The sequence below is a fragment of the Microplitis mediator genome, chromosome 5 (genome assembly GCF_029852145.1).
Source record: "Microplitis mediator isolate UGA2020A chromosome 5, iyMicMedi2.1, whole genome shotgun sequence".
Lineage (NCBI taxonomy): Eukaryota > Metazoa > Arthropoda > Insecta > Hymenoptera > Braconidae > Microplitis > Microplitis mediator.
Window position 1 is genome coordinate 24,814,181 of NC_079973.1, and position 18,138 is coordinate 24,832,318.

Here is an 18,138-nt window from a genome sequence, read left to right on the forward strand (position 1 = left end):
ATGGTATTTTTATAGTTCAAACCGTCTTCCCGCATGCCTATAGATTTTTTATAGAGAGTTGTTATTATATCAGGAGTATCCTGGAACTTGGTATAGTTAAATTTTGAGGTATAGACAATGAGAAATGTCGGTTTTAGTGGGCAACATTTTTAAAGTGTCGAATTGCTTGGATGCTTGAAATGTATTCTCAAGTCTCCTGCTGCCTGAAAGACACACACACACACAATCTCTCTCTCTCTCACAGATACTTACGTATTTCCACACAGACACTCACACACTTGGATGGTTAAACATATTCCAATCCGCGTCCGCGGTTAAATTAAGGGTGGACCTTCTCATTTTCTTAAAATATTAAATCATCGTTCTGGTGTCACAGCGGGGCTGCTGTCGTACTGGGAACCCCCTGTACTCCGTTGTCCCTCGGCCGGCCATCTTCTTGGCCAACTGAATACTCATGGTCCATGGTGTATAGGAAGAATGGTTAGCTGTCCGGCGAAGCAAGCGGGATGGGAAAGGAATTAAAATTCATTGGTCCCAGAAACCCATGTCACCGCTCGAGTGCCATCGTAAATACCTGAAAAAAAAAATAAATAAAAAATAAAAAAATTCGTCTCTCTCGTCTTTCTCCATAGTCTTTATACTTTTCTATACATACATACATGCATGCACACACATACATGTGTGTATATGTATCAAACATACACTATACACTACACTATATCTGTATAGCGTCAGTGCAATGCCGCCGCCGCCGCAACGGCCGCCCTTCCGTGCCGAGGGTCACCATAAAAATTATACTCGCGCTCGTTCGTAATATCAAGACTCGAAATCTCTTCTGTCGAGTCTCGCGTCTGCTAGAGACACTCACCGATTAAAGTCGCGTGTGATTCTTTTTACTTTTTATTTTATGCGACATGTCACTAGAATATATAAATTTATTCTTTGCATATACTAAGATTTTTTTATTTCTTCGAAAAGCTCCCTCGCCTTTGACCCCAAGACCCATAGACATTAAAATACACTACATTATTTAAGATGACATTTATTTTTAAAATAGAAGCTTAAATATTTGGCCTCCAAGGTGTTTAGAATTTATATTCAATTTTCTTTCTTCAAGAACGTGGTCCAGCTGTTGCCTGGTACTTGGACCGATAGGATCTATGAGTGCACACGCTAAGTAATGCGACCAGAACGCAATGCTAACTAAACTGCGGTGCAGCAGCAGTGCAACTGGTTTCCGTTTGCCCAAGATTTTCATCTGTTTTCTCAGAAACTTCTTGCAGACGTTTTAAAAAATCTTATCTAGTTCCTGGTCACCTTCCTCTCGACAGCACATTCACTAATGCTTAGACACTAAATTTTATAATTGACTGATTTTTCGAATTCAGGGTAATGAAAAATAAAATAGATCAATCGGTTGTGTATTTTTTGAGTTGTTGCGTTCACCAGCATCCGTACATACCGACGGATACCGCAGGTTTTTTTTTAATCACTATATTTAAAAAAAAAGTGACTTAATATTGCGTTCGTTTCATTCATCAATAAATAGTCTTTCAAATTGTAAGAATTTTTTTTTACTTGAGCATCCCATACAAAGTAGCCGAGCTTCGAAATTTTCCCATAGATCGGCCGATGCCTGGTTTGCAATGATTGGCCAATAAATGGCTAACTATACTGGCCCGTGCACGGTTAATCATTGGCAGCCGTCTTTTTGCTTATAAAAACGGCGCACAATTAACCGCCGTTCGTTGGCCAACGGTTTGATCGAGTGCTCTTGATACCAAGCTTTGGCCGATGATTGGCCAATGCTTGGCAAACCGTTATCATCCGATATTTACCCAATCTTCGGCCGATGCTTCAAAATTGGCAGCCATTTACGACCCAGTAATGAGCCGTTTCTTTTTTTTTGTATGGAATATTTGAAAACGTGTAAATCGGCTTTTTACGTTAGTGCGACACATTTGTATACCCGTAATTTGACGTGACAAAATGTATGCATATGTATATGTAATATGTAATATATGAAAGAAATAAGGCGAACCGTTGACACACATATTTACATTTGAATAGTGAAGGAAGACTCACCTGCTGATCACATTAAGATTATTTTCTCGGGTACATGGGTTTTCTGACAATTACGTGTGTGTCTGTGTTGTCCCCTTCGCTGTATTATTATTATAATTTTGTCAAAATTCGTTCGGGTTAATTCTTTTAAATATTGTCAGGTTATTTCCCAACCCGCTGTATAGAACAGGTGATGCTTTGTTTGTAAATTATTGTTATTTTATAGAGACATAAATTAATACAACTATTGAAATATAAAAAAAAAAAAAAGAATAGTTGGTTTAATTTAATAAGCTCGCTATAATTAAAACCTTGAAATATAATTACGAAAATTTTATCCGGTGTATAACTTTGTTGTTTAATGAATGAAAATTAATGACTCGTTATGAGATCAAAGCCTCGCAAACTTCTTCAGGGTCATTAGCCTTTAAATATTGTATTATTACCACGTTATTCACTGTCACAAACGTTAAACGAAAAGAGTAAAAAAACATATATATATTTCTCAAGTTATAATAACTCGGTGCAATCTTTTATTGTCCAAGTCAAGTGTTTTTTTTTACTTATATTTATTTTAAATGATTATTTTTTATCTCTTTAACTTATTTTTAGTTTGGTGGTTCATTCAGGATGAGTATTTTATGTGTGTGAGTGTGAGCATCTGAGCAAAAACCAATTAAAACCCATTTATACGGCACCTAATTCGTAAGATCGTCATTCATGTCAGTCAAACCCACCGATGGCGATGGCGAGGGCGAGAGCCAGAGCCCAGACCCAGAGAAAGAGAAAAAGATTAAAAATAAAGGATTTCATCTCATGAAAAATTAACTCATATTTGTCTCTTCACAGTGTCTCGATTAAATTCTCTTCATCCAACTGCTCAACTTTTGAAGCTTCTCTACTCATATCGAATGGGATTTAAACTCTCTAATATGATGGACGATAATAACTTTTTTTTCATTATTACCATCATTATTATTATTACAAAACGTCTCATTTTTAAATTTCATTTCCTGCATTACGTTTTTTATTACTCGAGTCACCATAAAAAACGCTAATACCCTCGGATAGTTTTATAATTGATTAAAAAAAAACTTAAATAAAATAAAATTCATTACCTTCAGCATCGCATCGATTAATTATTTTAAAGCAGATTGTTTAATTGATGTTTCAATAGTCTTGGTAAAAAAGACGGCTTATAAATTTCGTAATGATTGTTTACGAAAATGATGGATGATGACTGCGAGATAGTTCCGATGGGTATCTTCCTCCCAGGTCCAGATCGGGCTGATAAAATAGATTGAGTCCAGGGCGAAGGGATGAGTTTTGTCGGCCCTGCGACACAATTCCACATTCCTTAATCTCAACGGGTGGCCATTCTTCTGTTCGCTGGCATAGTCGTGTCTCAGTCAACCGCATTAAAGTCGATAGTTCCGTTGTGTGTTTTTGTGATTGATCACGTGACCTCGTCATTCGGTATAATAAGATTGCTTTTAATCTGCCAGAGGATGAAATGGCTCCGAGGGCGATATCTTACGTCGTCTGGTTGGGACCGCATGCCAAGGGTCCGAGCCCTGCTCCTTATATTATCTTCTTTCTTACCTATTCCTTTGATCATCCTTGAACTTACCAGTCGCTAGTCGCTAGTCAGTTAGATGCTGCTCTCTCGAGTTTTACAGTCTCCGAACTCAGATTCTGTCCTCACTTTATAAAGGAGTATCGTAATTGCTACTTTTTTACCATTTCCTTTTGTTATTCATTTTCATACTTTACATTCTCCATTCATCTTCCTAATTTATTTTTTTTATTTCCACTTTTTGTTTGCATTAAAAGACTCCACAGAGACTTGGATATTGTATGGCCAGTGGAAATTAAAATATATGTGCTTTGCAGTTGAAAAAACATTTTCATTACAATTCAAACAGATTCTTGAGGCAAAGTCGGAGGAAAAAAAATCAAATAAAAATTAACAGCCGCCATTTATTTTTAAAATAATCCACGATTTTAAAACCGTGAAATATTTTATTTGACTTTTGAATTTTTTTATTTCCCGCTTAATTCCTGTCTACAAGTGCATGCGTTTAATAATCCGTTGGTAGCAGTTTAGCTGCGGGAGAAAAAGAGACAGACCGTGTATCGAATAAACCACCGACGTACAACGAACTACACGAGAAAACTTTATATATATATAATACATTGTGTTAAACGTTTCGACATATAGCCAAGCAGATTTTATCGTGGACATTTTACACCGGGAAAACCCCAGAATTATACCCGATTATTCAAATTTGCAGCGCTCGCCGTAAGGCAATTCACCACCGAGCCAATTCAAATTTATGCAAAAATTTAACCAACGCGAATTCACTCATCTTATTAATATGGATCAATTTATAAATTTATTTCTTACCCTTTTTTATTTTTTTTTTATTACACATACATATAAACATATATTTTAATACCCAAGACTCTTTAATTATGATCATGAATATATATTATATCATGAACAGATACTTTAATATATATTTATATTACCCATGTACATATATTTATTTTTTGCAATATAAATTCTAATCGAAGCTGAGGCGCTTTGTAAATTAATAGCAATAATAAATTAGTTATTTAATTTTGTGTTACAGAAAATATGTCACGTCAGGCTGAATCTTTGGCAACGGACGTCAAGAGTAGCGTGTTTCAGTGAGTATTTAATTATTTAATTCATGCAAATATTCTGCTGTTTTAGATAATAATGCATTCAAGCAAAAACTAGGTCGTATAACAAGCTGCGTTACGTACATACTCTAGTACATTCTCGCTTCTAATCAATACTTAATAAGCTCGCTATTTATTACACGTACATTAACAACATAATTACTCTTATAATTATATTAGCTATTTCGTATTCATTTTCTCCGTGTAAGGAAAATAATTCACTTGTTATACAGAAAAAAAAAATACACTGAAAAATTACCAACAAATTTTATTATGGGTGCATAGTAACACCGGACTATAAAAAAACTGGTACAAAATTTACAAGTGTCCCATAGTAAACGTATGCGCATAGGCCACAATCGTGTAGTCTGCGCATACATTTACTATGGGGCACTTGTAAATTTTGAATCAGTTTTCTTATAGTCCGGTACTATGCACCCATACACACAAAAAAAGGAATTCTTGGGTCAAGAAGAAAATCGTTTCCAAAAATAAATTCTTAAATTAAAATATCCTCTTTTCTTGTTTGAAAAAATTTTCTCTTGGTAAAAAATTTTTTTTTTTTTAATTAGAGTATATAAAGCTCTTCAATAAAGAAATTCAATTTTGATTTAAAAATATAAATTTTTGCTTTAAATGTTTTTAGTTTCTCCGAACAAGAAAGCAACTTGGTTGGCTCAAGAAAATTTAGCTCTTGGTTTTAGAAGATACCAACTCATTCTAAAAACATCGTTCTCTCGAATGTAGTCGATATCGATTCATTTCGATACATCGAGTTTTTAAACGGAGGCACATTTAACTTACTCCAAGTAAAAATTAATTTATTTAAAGATTTGATAACATTTAGTTCAAAATAAATGTAGACTTCATCTTAGAACGATTAATTTTAGATTTAAAAAATAAAAAACTCATTTTAAAACTAAATTATACATCAATGTAAATAAAAAATACTTTTATTTTAAAATATAATAAATAAGTTCAATTTCAAATTAATTGTTTTTATTAAAAATTCAATTCTCAGAATATATACAATTAATTATCAAAATAAATTTTGATTCTTTATTACAATAAGAAATTTTTTTTGTTTATGAAAATAAATTAAAGGTTATGTTATTTATCCTGGCTTCATTGACACTATGAACTGCATGATACCACACTAAAAAGGAAACAATTTTATATGAACTTAGGATTAGAAATGAAAACAAACTTGATTATCTGATATATGATTAAAAACAGCATAAATAAAAATTAACTTACTTTTTTCGCGATTGAAACGACACCCTTTAACTTAACTTAAATCAGGAAATAACACCAGATATAATGACTAATAACTACAATAACTCACATTTTTACCGAACACTTCAATTCAAAACAATTTATGTATATGAATTAGTTAATTGTATAATTAATAAACTAATACTATTAGAATATTGGTGTGTAATATATAATTGCACATATACGGCGCCAGCGCTGAACAGACTCGTTTCATTTTTTTGGGATCTTCGGGCGTCTACGTGTATACACAAAGTAGTGTCCGAAGTAGAGAAGCTGCATAGACCCGAGTGCTCCTGTTATCCGAATGCTGCTATGGAAAAAAACCAAGAGCTTGATTTTCTTGACTTGAATTTTTTTTATTTTTGTTTCAAGCAATAGCCACTAGTTGGTTTAAGAAATCTGACTCCTTACGTAGAGAAGTTAAATTTCATAGAATAAAATATTCAATATACATGAATGAAGAAATTCAAAATATTAATTCAAAAAACAATTTACTTTCTTAAAATATTTTTTCTTTTTGAACTAAAATCATATATTTTTAACTTAAAACTTTAACCCATTTGAGTCGAAAAAATAACTTTTTGAATCAAAATAATCAAAATTAAGAAAAAATTTTCTTCAACCAAGATTTATTCCATTTTCCTAAATATTCTCTTGACTCAAGATAATTCTCTTTGAACCAAGATAACCTTTCGGTCAGTGTAGTAAAATTTATTGGGAATTTTTCTCAGTGTAGTAGTGACTACTCCCTGGGATAGTAGTGAGTACTTTCTGTAAAAAAAAAAATTTTAGACAGTACTGTATGCTATCTAGACTGTATCCACTACTATCTAGACTACATCCACTACTGTCCGGGATAGTACTCAATACTATCCAGAGAGTAGTGGATATAGTCTAGATAGCATACAGTACTGTCTGAAATTTTTTTTTACAGAAAGTACTCAGTACTATCCCAGGGAGTAGCCACTACTACACTGTGAAAAATTCCCAATAAATTTTACTATGGGTGCATAGTACCGGACTATTAGAAAACTGGTATAAAATTTACAAGTGTCCCATAGTAAACGTATGCGCATAGGCCACAATCGTGTAGTCTGCGCATACGTTTACTATGGGACACTTGTAAATTTTGAATCAGTTTTCTTATAGTCCGGTACTATGCACCCATAGTAAAATTTATTGGGAATTTTTCAGTGTAGTAGTGGCTACTCCCCGGGATAGTACTGAGTACTTTCTGTAAAAAAAAAATTTTACACAGTACTGTATGCTATCTAGACTGTATCCACTACTATCTAGACTATATTCACTACTGTCCGGTATAATACTCAGTACTATCCAGAGAGTAGTGGATATAGTCTAGATAGCATACAGTACTGTCTGAATTTTTTTTTTAAAGAAAGTACTCAGTACTATCCCAGAGATTAGCCACTACTATTTTTTATCCGTGTAGGAAATACCGTACGCCTTTTTTCTTTGAAAAAAATTTTTTTATCAATTGGATTGTCGGGTAAATCTGAAGTTCGTCGAACAAATGATTCTATTTATTGTGAATTTTTTTTTTGTATGGAAAAAAATTTTTTTAATCAATGGAGAAGAATAATAACCATTAAAAAAGCTCAAATGAATCAATAATAACCAATTGTACGAAGTGAAATATTGCTCGTCATTGTAAAAAAAAGTTGCATAAATCATATATGTCGTATCGTTGATGGTGTACGATGAAATTCCGTATTCCTGGTTAGTATAGGATAGACTGGTCTCTGACAATACTGTCCAAATGACGGTAGTCTGTACCAAAATGTTATGTATAGTACGTAAACTACTACCTACATAACGTACGTGTATTTCATATATATATATATATACATATATAGCCCATGGCATGATGGGAAGTAAATTCTCTCCCGTTCCCCCGTTAGCCTGACCCAGGCACGCAGTGATGGGCTCGTCGAAACAACCACTGCAATCAGCGCACTTCAAAACGACTCTTCTTTGTAAGCTAAAAAATTCCAAGAATTTCCTCTGCTCATCACGCGAATTCTCATTGGGAATCAACGCACGATTTACCCTGTAATCTGACGGTGTATCTGATCCTCATTGATACATTGATTAAATAAATAAAAATAAAAATTCGTCAATTTAAATTCGAGCGAATAAATAAAAAAAAAAAATGATTACAAGGTGTGGCAGTAAAAAAAATCCGAATAATCAATTGTAAATATATTTAGTGCGACTGAAATTTCGTATTTTCGTAACGTTATTTGTTTAATTTTCAAAGGAATTTATTTTTATTCTTTATTTATTTTATTTTAAAGCTCGTTTATAACTCTTGCTGGCTGATTGAGAGGCTCTGGTGTAGTGTAGTGAGAGTTTGCTTCACGCAAATGAAGAATTGTCAGCCGAATACGTTTCGGCGTGAGAGGGCGAGTAGGGAGGTGTGTGAACAGGAGTAAAAAGATCTGAAAAGAGTATAACACATGGTGGGGGGCTTCGGTACATGAAAAACGGGTGGTAAAGCGGGAGATGAATGGAGTGTAATGCCAGACTTTGGCCTGATTGTTGATGCTTTTCCCTTTCTATTCGTCCTTTTAGTGTCGATCTGTCTATCCATCGAAATTTTCCTCGAATATTTCGTCTGCCGATGTCACTTCCGCTCTGCAGATAACCTCAACCTGGATACGTTTTATAAATTATCTGCACTTTATCCATTTATCATAATGCCGGGATTTCAAAATTATTTTTATGCTCGATTTGATTGGCCTCATTGAAGTCTACCAATTTAGAATTTATGTAATCCTACAAATTGAATCATATTGTGCGTCATTTGCTACATTTTTAAGGCTTGAAAAATATTTTTTCGGGGTTTCCAGTCGATTCAATTTTTTTCGGAGCCAGAGAATATTAGAGAGACATAATAAATACAAGTGTGATTTTTTCGATTAAGGTGTAAATTAAATCAACTGTGAATAAAGATACAATTTGGGTTCATTGATAACATCCAACGGATTTTTACAACAATGCCAAATAATTCCGATTGATTTTCAGGTTTTTTTTCCTGCGAACTATAGTCTGAAATTCGATGGTTGTTTCCGTCTGGGTCTTTGAAGGGACAATTCGTTTTGCTTTTTCTCCTATTTCTATTTCTATTACGGGCTTTTGTCACACAGAAGTTGTTAGCGAAAAATAGTAGCATTAAAAATCAGGTGTATTCACGCACAAAAGTTAAAAAAATTATAAAAATCCTCCGGTGTTACACAGAGTTGATTAATTATTTTAAAATAATTTAATAACTTTGGTGTTTTTTCACGGTTTGATGAAATAACATTACATATGAATATTCAAGGGGACCGAAAAGAAAAGAAAAGAAAAAAGGAATGAAAAGAAAATAAAAAAAGTGAATTACGAGTAGAGAAAGGCAGCTCGAGGTCGAGCACTCTTTTACCTCCTAAATAATAAAACTGAAAAGGTAAATATAATTACCCACTCGTAACATGTTTGTATGCCGCGTAAAGCAAGTACAACAATCGCGAGACTCTTGAGAACGGGTCGCTGTGAAAGAGTCACCCCTCTTACTTCTCCCACACGACAAGGATTTCGTTCAACGAGACAAATTAATGTTTCAGAGTCTCATCATAAGATTACTACCCAATTTAATTTGTACATACTGCTTCAGGGACACTGCCAGTAGGTTTTCCTGCTACTCATTCTTCCATTATTTTTATATATATATACCTACTTCATATCAACGCTATTTCCATCTTCTTTATTTTCTTCTTATTTTTTCATACACAAAAGTAACCCACTACCAATATTTAAATCTACAAAATTAAACACCCAGTTCTTGTACTTCCCTTCATGTGTAATTACCCGCACAAAAAAATATATAAATAACATATATGTCCCATATAGCCGATACATTGATGCATATATGTCACATATATATTTTTTCGTGTGGGTATTTAAATTTCACATGAAAATTCTAAATATCTAAATTAATTTTTCTGACATAAGAGCAGCTGCACGCAGAGAACTTTTTAGTGAAAATTACTCAAAAAATTTGTTACTTTAAGGACATGTGGAAAATATCTAAATTTTTCCAATGCACATTGTAAAATATACTACTTGATAGCATGTAAATGAAGTGCAATTTCTGCCAATAAAATAGTAAAAATTTAGTTACTGCACACAAAAAAAAAATTCTCGACTGAAGGTAAATATTCTTGATTCAAGAAAATTTTTTTGGAGACCTAAATTTTCTCAGATAAAGTAGAAATCTTCTCCAACCAAGACGAATTCTCTTGGCTCAAGAAAATCTTGACTTGGTTCCCGAAAACGTTTGTCTTCAAAAATATTTTCTTGACTCAAGTTATCTGTTTTTTCTGTGTGGCTAAATGTATTTACAGTACTAAACTTTAAGGGTAATTTTTACTGAAAAATTATCTGTGTGTGTTCCCTAAATAATTTTTATATCTTAAATAAAAGATAAATTAAAACAAAAAAAAATGGTGGAAAAATATTTTCACCCATTTTTTTCCCATGAAAATTCAATCACTCGTCTGCTATTTCAGAATATAAAAATTTTATTTTTTCTATTCACTTTGTGAACAATCAAATTCCACATAAATACCTCAATAACTTTTATTAAATCGTATAGTACCGAGTATAAAAAAATTTTGTTCTATTCACATAAACATATACAGACATGTAAAGCCAATAATTTTTTTCAAGCACATTTATTTACCTATAAAAATTCAAGATACAGCCCAGTGGACGGTCATGTAGCGTTATTAGTACGTTTTGATATGTGTATACCCAGAGCACCCTTTTTACGATGCACTATACGGTACCATAATGTGCATGCAGTCCTTCAAGGGTAATGGGAACATATGGGAAGTAGACGCACAGTCGATATAGTCCGCGTATGTGTAGCGTCAAGTGCTAGGGGTTGTAGGGTCGGCTGACAGAGAACTGCGATAAGAGAGAGAGAGAGACTGAGGAATAGAGACGTGAGGGTGTAGAGAATGCGAGCATACGAGAGGGAAAGTATGCACTCGAGTACTTACACGAGCATTTTACGTATGTGGAAAGTACCTATTGCACAGGTCGGTAATTGGCCCTCTTGATCGCCAAGTTCACTCGTATCGCGAGTTCACAAGAGCAAGTAGAGGGAGTAGAGAGAAACCGTTCGCTTTTCAATATAATATATATTTTCCATTGGTCGTTCCACGTCATCCTTTCTTGTACCAACATCTTTACATCTAATTCCCCGTCATTTTTGTCGACCTCTCATATTTTTCTACATTCCCATCAACCTGTGCCCTATACTACTTCTTCTATTATATGAATATACTATGCATTACTTTTCATGCCGTAGTGCGTACTTTCATCATCTATTATTGCTCTTTTTAAATATAAATACGATATTGGTAATGGCTTAAAATTTTCTGAGCCTCTATTTACTAAGGGAGAGCCGGACCAAATGGGAACGCAGAGGGCAAATGAACTCTTTTTATCCCGAATTCGCTAAATCTTATTGTACTTGTCATTTATGCTGAAGCATTTACTCCCAGAAATTTTGAATTTCTAAAGAAAAAAAATTTTTTCCTTTGGTCAAAATGGGGTGTCCTCAAAAAAATTCAAAGAAAGTCGGAAAAATTATTTTTTAAATAATTCCAGATTATCTCGGTCTCAGTTCTCGAAATAAATTTTGAAATAATTTGAAAATTAGTATAATATTTATCCAAAGAAGCTGAGTTAGGTATTTCTGTGTTTATTTATATTTTTAAACCATAAAAACGATATATAATTCTCGGGAATCCCTGCGGTGTTTTCTTGGTATAAACGACTCATAATTGTCAGAAGAATAGAACCGAGTGTACGTATAGACAGAGTGTGCGAGAAGGGATATAAAAGAATAATAAAAAGAGAAGCGACTTGAGAGCAGAGACGAGACGAGAAGAATAACCGGGTTTGGCACTTGTTTGCCTTTCGACTCTCTCAGTTTCAAATTAGGGATGCTTTTCATTTGTCTGACGTCTGCCCCGCCCTCATGGAGCTCCTGTGGTAGCTTCTGCTAAATTCAAAAGTGACCGAACCCGTGATCACCGGCACTACATCCACTCAACTTGCTTGTCGTCATAATCTTTATCATTTAATGTTATTAATACGTAATATTTAATTTTTTAAACTCTCGTCCCCTCATCTTCTCTATAATTTTCACTCTCCGTCACTCTCGGATTATACTTTTATACCCACTAAATTAAAATATTATATTATTTTTAAAATTAAATTCAAACAAAAAGTTTTATAATTAAAATTTATATTTGAATAAAATTATAATAAATTACGAGATGAAAACTTTTTGTGAGCATTGTCTGCTAATTTAAAAATTATATAAGACACTGATTAAAATGTGTCTGTGACCTTGTCTTCCAACTCTTAAATTTTTTTCCAAAGTGAAATTAAATTTTTCACTTAAATTAAATAAACTTACGTGTCAATTCAAGACTCGTTATTTTATTTTTATCATTCCCAAATAAAACAAGACCGGACCGGCAGTATATAATCAATGAATAAAAAACTCTGGCACACTTGCAATTAAACTTTTAAATTTCTTACAACTTTTCCATCTCCGCTTATTAAATTAACTCTTACATACTACAATTAAGTCCAATGAAATCTCAATGTTTTTATACTTTTCCGGGTCCCTCATTGTCTTCATTTCACTGGAACTCTAAGCTAGAAGCTCGAGCCGAAGCTTGAATCAACTTTTCATTTCAAAAGACAAAGAGACTTAGACAGTAAAAATAAAAGTTCTGACAAGTGTATACTTGTGCTTTACTTAGGATAGTGGTCGGGATAAAAAAGAGAGTGTAAGAGAGTAATGAGAGATGAGTGGTGATGGTTTGTGGTAAATCCACAGGATGTGGTGTGTATGTACAATTTTACTCATGTTTTTATTGTTGGGCAACGGTGTATAACAGATCCTTGAAGCGAAAATACAAGTTATCCAGTACTGTATCATCAATTCTTGTGTACACGGCCTTCAAATAATTCATTTAAGTTTATCAATAAAATAAAAACAACTTTAAACTATTGATATAACTTTTAAATAAAAAATATATATAAATAACTTGATCGATAAAACTAATTAAAGTAATTAAGTCCAGCCGCGATAGCATCGATTACTTGTAGATAAATATTATAGTTTAATTAACAATCGCCGTTACCGTTTTATTTTTATCAGTAAAAAATTATGTACAAACTTTTCGACGGAGTAAAAATATAAATTATTATCTCTATTCTATTCCGGTTAATCAGAAAAGAGGAATAATGTTACGCGTAAATAATTATTTTTTAATTAAATTTTTAATGCACAACTAAATAATTAAAATATATATTAAACTTAAATAAATAAAGTAAAATAAAAAATAAAAAAAATAAAATAGCTATTCTACGCGGTATTTTTTTTTACTAATTAATTAACGTTCATTTAAATTAAAATAATAATTAAACATTTATAATTCATTGTCTGTATTTACTTATATAATTAAAAAAAATATTAATTATAAATTAAATTAAATTTTCAGCGACTTTGTTAATAAAAAATATAATAATAATAATAATATAATTTCATCGTATATAAGTACAAAATAACTAAGATAAGTAATTATTTCAAGTAATCTCCACCTCTACTTTTCATTTTATCTCCGTTCTCGTCTTGGCTGCTATCTCTTTCTCTCTCTCTCCCTTTTCTCTCCCGCCAGCACGCGAGTCGTTCAATTAACGGAATACTGTTGTCTTCCCCCACTGTTAGAACCGTCGGCGGCGGCGACCATCCCCCGCGAAACCCGCGAAATGTTTCACTCGCAAAGTAAAACGGTGGGGTTGTGAGTAAGGGAACCTCATACATCTACAAGTATATTTATATATATATATATATACCGGTAGGAAGGATAGGATGAGATCCAACTCGGGGAAGTGAAATGAGGGAGACAGAAAATGTTGATGGTGATGCCCCACCTCTAAAATACCCCTCCGTCCCTCCATTATAACATGTGTGCCCCTCTCTTTCGACTCCAGTGTGCTGATTCCCCACCACTGGAGTCTCTTGCCACCCCTCGTTCTCTCCACACGTCGCGGACAGCCCCACTGACTCGCGAACCCACCGCCGAGGTGGGGGTAGCTCCGCCGGCCGCACTCGCTCGTCTACCGCCGTACCGAGCACATCCAAAGTCTAAGCTTATATCCACCACGCAATTCGCGTCTCGCGTGTTTTTATCTCTTATCAGGAAAAAGTTACATTTTGTGAATTAGTTTGTAGTTTTTCAAATTTACGCGCAATCACAACCTCTGTCGATCCTAATCATAAAAGCGAATCCTTTAGCGAATTATTGTGTAGACTATTGACGAAAATTAAATCCGGTTGCGAAAAACCGACGAACAGTAACCACGTCACTATTAATGGGAGTTAATTGTACGAATGTGTGAGTATCCGATAAATGTGATACGTGATTCGGAAGTTTTATCACAAAGATCAGAATTAGTAGTAATATATTTTTTGTGTCTGATCACCGACGGACGAATCTACTTGAAATTAAGTAGTTACTCACATCACCCTATCATACAAACGCCAGTGTAATTAATTTCAATTTATATATATAGGTATCGCAATCATATTTAATTAATCCTTATTGTCGTAATGGATAATCGATACGAGTGATGAAAAAAACAAAATAATAAATATCAATGTCATCAAAAGCAATTAGCCTGTTTTTTGTGAGCGACGTTAATTAAAACTCGGAGAAAAATAATTTGATGACACGATTTGTGTAATTGTTTTTTAATTTAAAAAAAAATCATTGTTTTAAATTATCATTAGTAATTTATCTTAACTAGTGGCGCAGAGTGATCTGTCGTGATAACAAAAAAAATTAATTAGTAGAGTAAGCTGGTATGTACCAGTCTGTGAAAAAAATAATTGTGGAATCCTCAACAGACGGTTAGGTTTGTGCCAGTGATATATTTATTGAGCATTGAAACATTGTGAATTATTTTATTTTATTTTTCTGCAATAGATAACAGCCTACGCATGTTGTGCGTCAAGGTGAGTTTGATTTTTTTGAATAAAATTAATGAATTTTGGGTAATTTGGTTTGCAGCTGTAAATTTTTGGTAAAAAACGATACTGTTTTTATCCAGTAAACATGTAGACGATTCGACGTGCGGCTCGTCGGCCGAACGACTGAATGCGCGTAAACACTAGCGTTCCGTACACGGCGAGAAATTTCTATTTGATAGCAGACTCAGCACGCAGGCGCTTCACCTCCGCCACGTGCTCTATCCTATTACTCTCACACTATCAGCTATTTTTTATCACCATTATTATCATTTATCTCCCTTATCATTCAAATTTTTTTGATAAATTTTTATCACTTGAATTAATCACAACCGGCAGTGAAAGAGTATAAATTAAGCTCAATATTTCTTAAACGTTCATTTATTTTGTACACTTATGTAGTAGACATAATCTAGACTGGCTCGTTGCCAAGAAACACGAATCGTTGGCTTAGAATAATCGTAAATATCAAAATGTACCATTTACAAGCGTCATCAAAATTTTTTATTCGTTTATTAACTACATAACAATATTACATATATTTATTATTATTATTATTATTATTATTACTATTATTTTATTTTAAACTCCGTCCACTTTGTTTAATTTGCATTACATCGGCTCAAAAAATCCCTGCCGGGCAACGTATCGCTCGGCCAATTAGTTTAGCTCCATATCGAGTCACGTGCCGATAGCATCAGTCACGTAATTAGGCTCTTATCGAGTTGCACGACTCCAACAATATTTTTCTTATATATCAGACTCACCTTACACTCATCTACATAAAACACACCCTCAAAAATATTCAAATAATCGCGATTTAAAATCTATATTAATCATTTTCAAATTTACCTGTCTGACCAAAAATATAGACGGTGACCCTACCCACATTTTTCAAACAAATTATTCAGAATTCGAGTTCGTAAGTACACAGACAATTTATTCAAAGCATTGAATTGATAATAAAAAGTATAGAAAATAAATTGATCCTTCTCCTTTTTTTGTATTTAAAATCACTGTCAGCGTGATCATCATTCCCAATTTATAATAGTTATAAATATACACCCGAGCGATTTTAGTATTCAATTAAATGTGTCACGTGTATTTGTAAATAGACTATTAAAATTTTAAACTCCGTTGCGTCAAGTAGAAATGGTCATTAGTGCACAGACTGTATACGTATGTATCCTATCAAATTAGCGAAATAGTTAAAAAAAAACATCATTACGTCTTTTGAAGATTTTGTCAAGCGTACATAATTAGCTTTATTAACTTTGAATGAACTTTTAGATGCAGTAAGGCTAGTAATGATAATAAATTTATATAAAGTGGTAATAGTGTTTGTGTAGTTTAGTGCAGCACGATTATAAGCTGTCTTATTTTTTGATAATGATCAGCTGTATACAACAGATATATATCCGGTGTAGTAAGAGCAGTAAAGAGTAGAGCAGAATTTCCTGGACTTGGTCCAAAGACACTACCCAGTAGCGGACTGCTAAAAAGTTAAAATAACATTCCCATTGCCACCAACATTTTGACATTTTGGCTCACCGGGTTCACTTTTAATTTTATTCTATTACACTTTATGATAATTTAAATAACAGGAAGGAGTATAAATTTTAATTTATGTTTATAAATACATAAATAAATATATATACCCGTACAAAAAATATGTATCACGGAAAATAGTACACTGCAAAAAATTGGGAGTGAATACGGATTTTATTTCAATTCGAATTGACTGTCACTCACGCGCATACGGAATTTTTTTTTCAGTAGAGTGATTTTGGAGTGTAGAGGATTTTATTTCAACCTACATCTACTCCAATTCGGAGTAGACATATTGAAAAAAACTTTTTCCTGGAGTTAATTTGACTCCGAAAATTTTTGATAGCATATATAGGCGACATATATTTTTTGTATTGTCGTATATATGCTATATCGCCGGCATATAATCTCAGATATATTTTTTTTTGTACGGGCGTTTAATTAAAATAAAACAAATTGAAGAAGGGGTGGGTAATAAATAAACGGTAGTCAACACCAAAAAATTTTGGTGTTTATTCGGGTCACGGAGAACTTTACACCCGTATAGTGAAAAATAATGGTGTAAATTTTTCATCCGTATTATTTTAATACGGTGTAATCCATTTTTGTACACAATTCCGTGTTACTCATTATAATTTTGATTAATGAGCTTCAAACGATCATTGAATATTTTTAACTACTTAATCAATAACTACATTAATTTTATATAGATATTGAATAGAATTTTGAACATTTAAATATTTTTTATGATTAATTTTCTTGACGCAAAATTATCATCAATTAATCGTTTGCACGTTTGGCGGTGTTAAAATTTTAAATTGATACCGCCTAAATTTAACACTAAATTTGGTGTAATTTTTACGCCGAAATTTTTGAACCGAGGCATATACACTACACCGGGTCAAAAAATTTTTTTACATTGAACAGTTGATTAATCAATGGTATTAAAATGAGAATGTACGTGTATTGCAGTGTAAATTTGCTCTACAGGTTTGTTAGGGATTTAAATCGAATTATTTAAATGTACAGCTGAGGCAAATAATAAAAATTACCAATCTTTTGTCACGGTCATATAACGCTATTGTCTTCTCGAGTTATCTCATTGTAGTGTCACACACAGGTGTAACGGATTGTCGAGTTTAACTGCTATAAAAGCTTACTAACCAGTTTAATTTGTTATGCTGAGAAAACCTGCTGCTTTGATGCTTTTATTTTCTAGGGAAAGGTGTTCTAGTGTTACAATTTCATTGTCCCACTGTCATCCGTTACAGCTGCTTTGATACTTAGCTTGTTATGAATTTTAAAAACGTCGCATAATTATAATGACAAAAAGTTAATTATTTATTCTACAAATTAAAATTACAAAAGCTATATTAACTTTTAGAATGAATCGAGTATTTTAATAATAAGTTTAATTAAAGTTG

General features: G+C 33.0%; 1 protein-coding gene across 2 annotated transcripts in view; it reads left to right on the plus strand.

Moving 5' to 3' along the window:
- LOC130667435 (LIM/homeobox protein Lhx3-like) overlaps positions 1-18,138 on the plus strand; it is a 167,597-nt gene that overhangs the window by 81,231 nt on the left and 68,228 nt on the right. Inside the window, exon 4 of one of the 2 annotated variants that reach the window (XM_057469006.1) lies at positions 4,701-4,758. The gene's annotated coding sequence lies outside the window, so the exon portion shown is untranslated. Of the gene's footprint in view, positions 1-4,700; positions 4,759-14,236; positions 15,155-18,138 lie in introns of those variants that run through there. The other variant, XM_057469005.1, reaches the window with a different exon arrangement.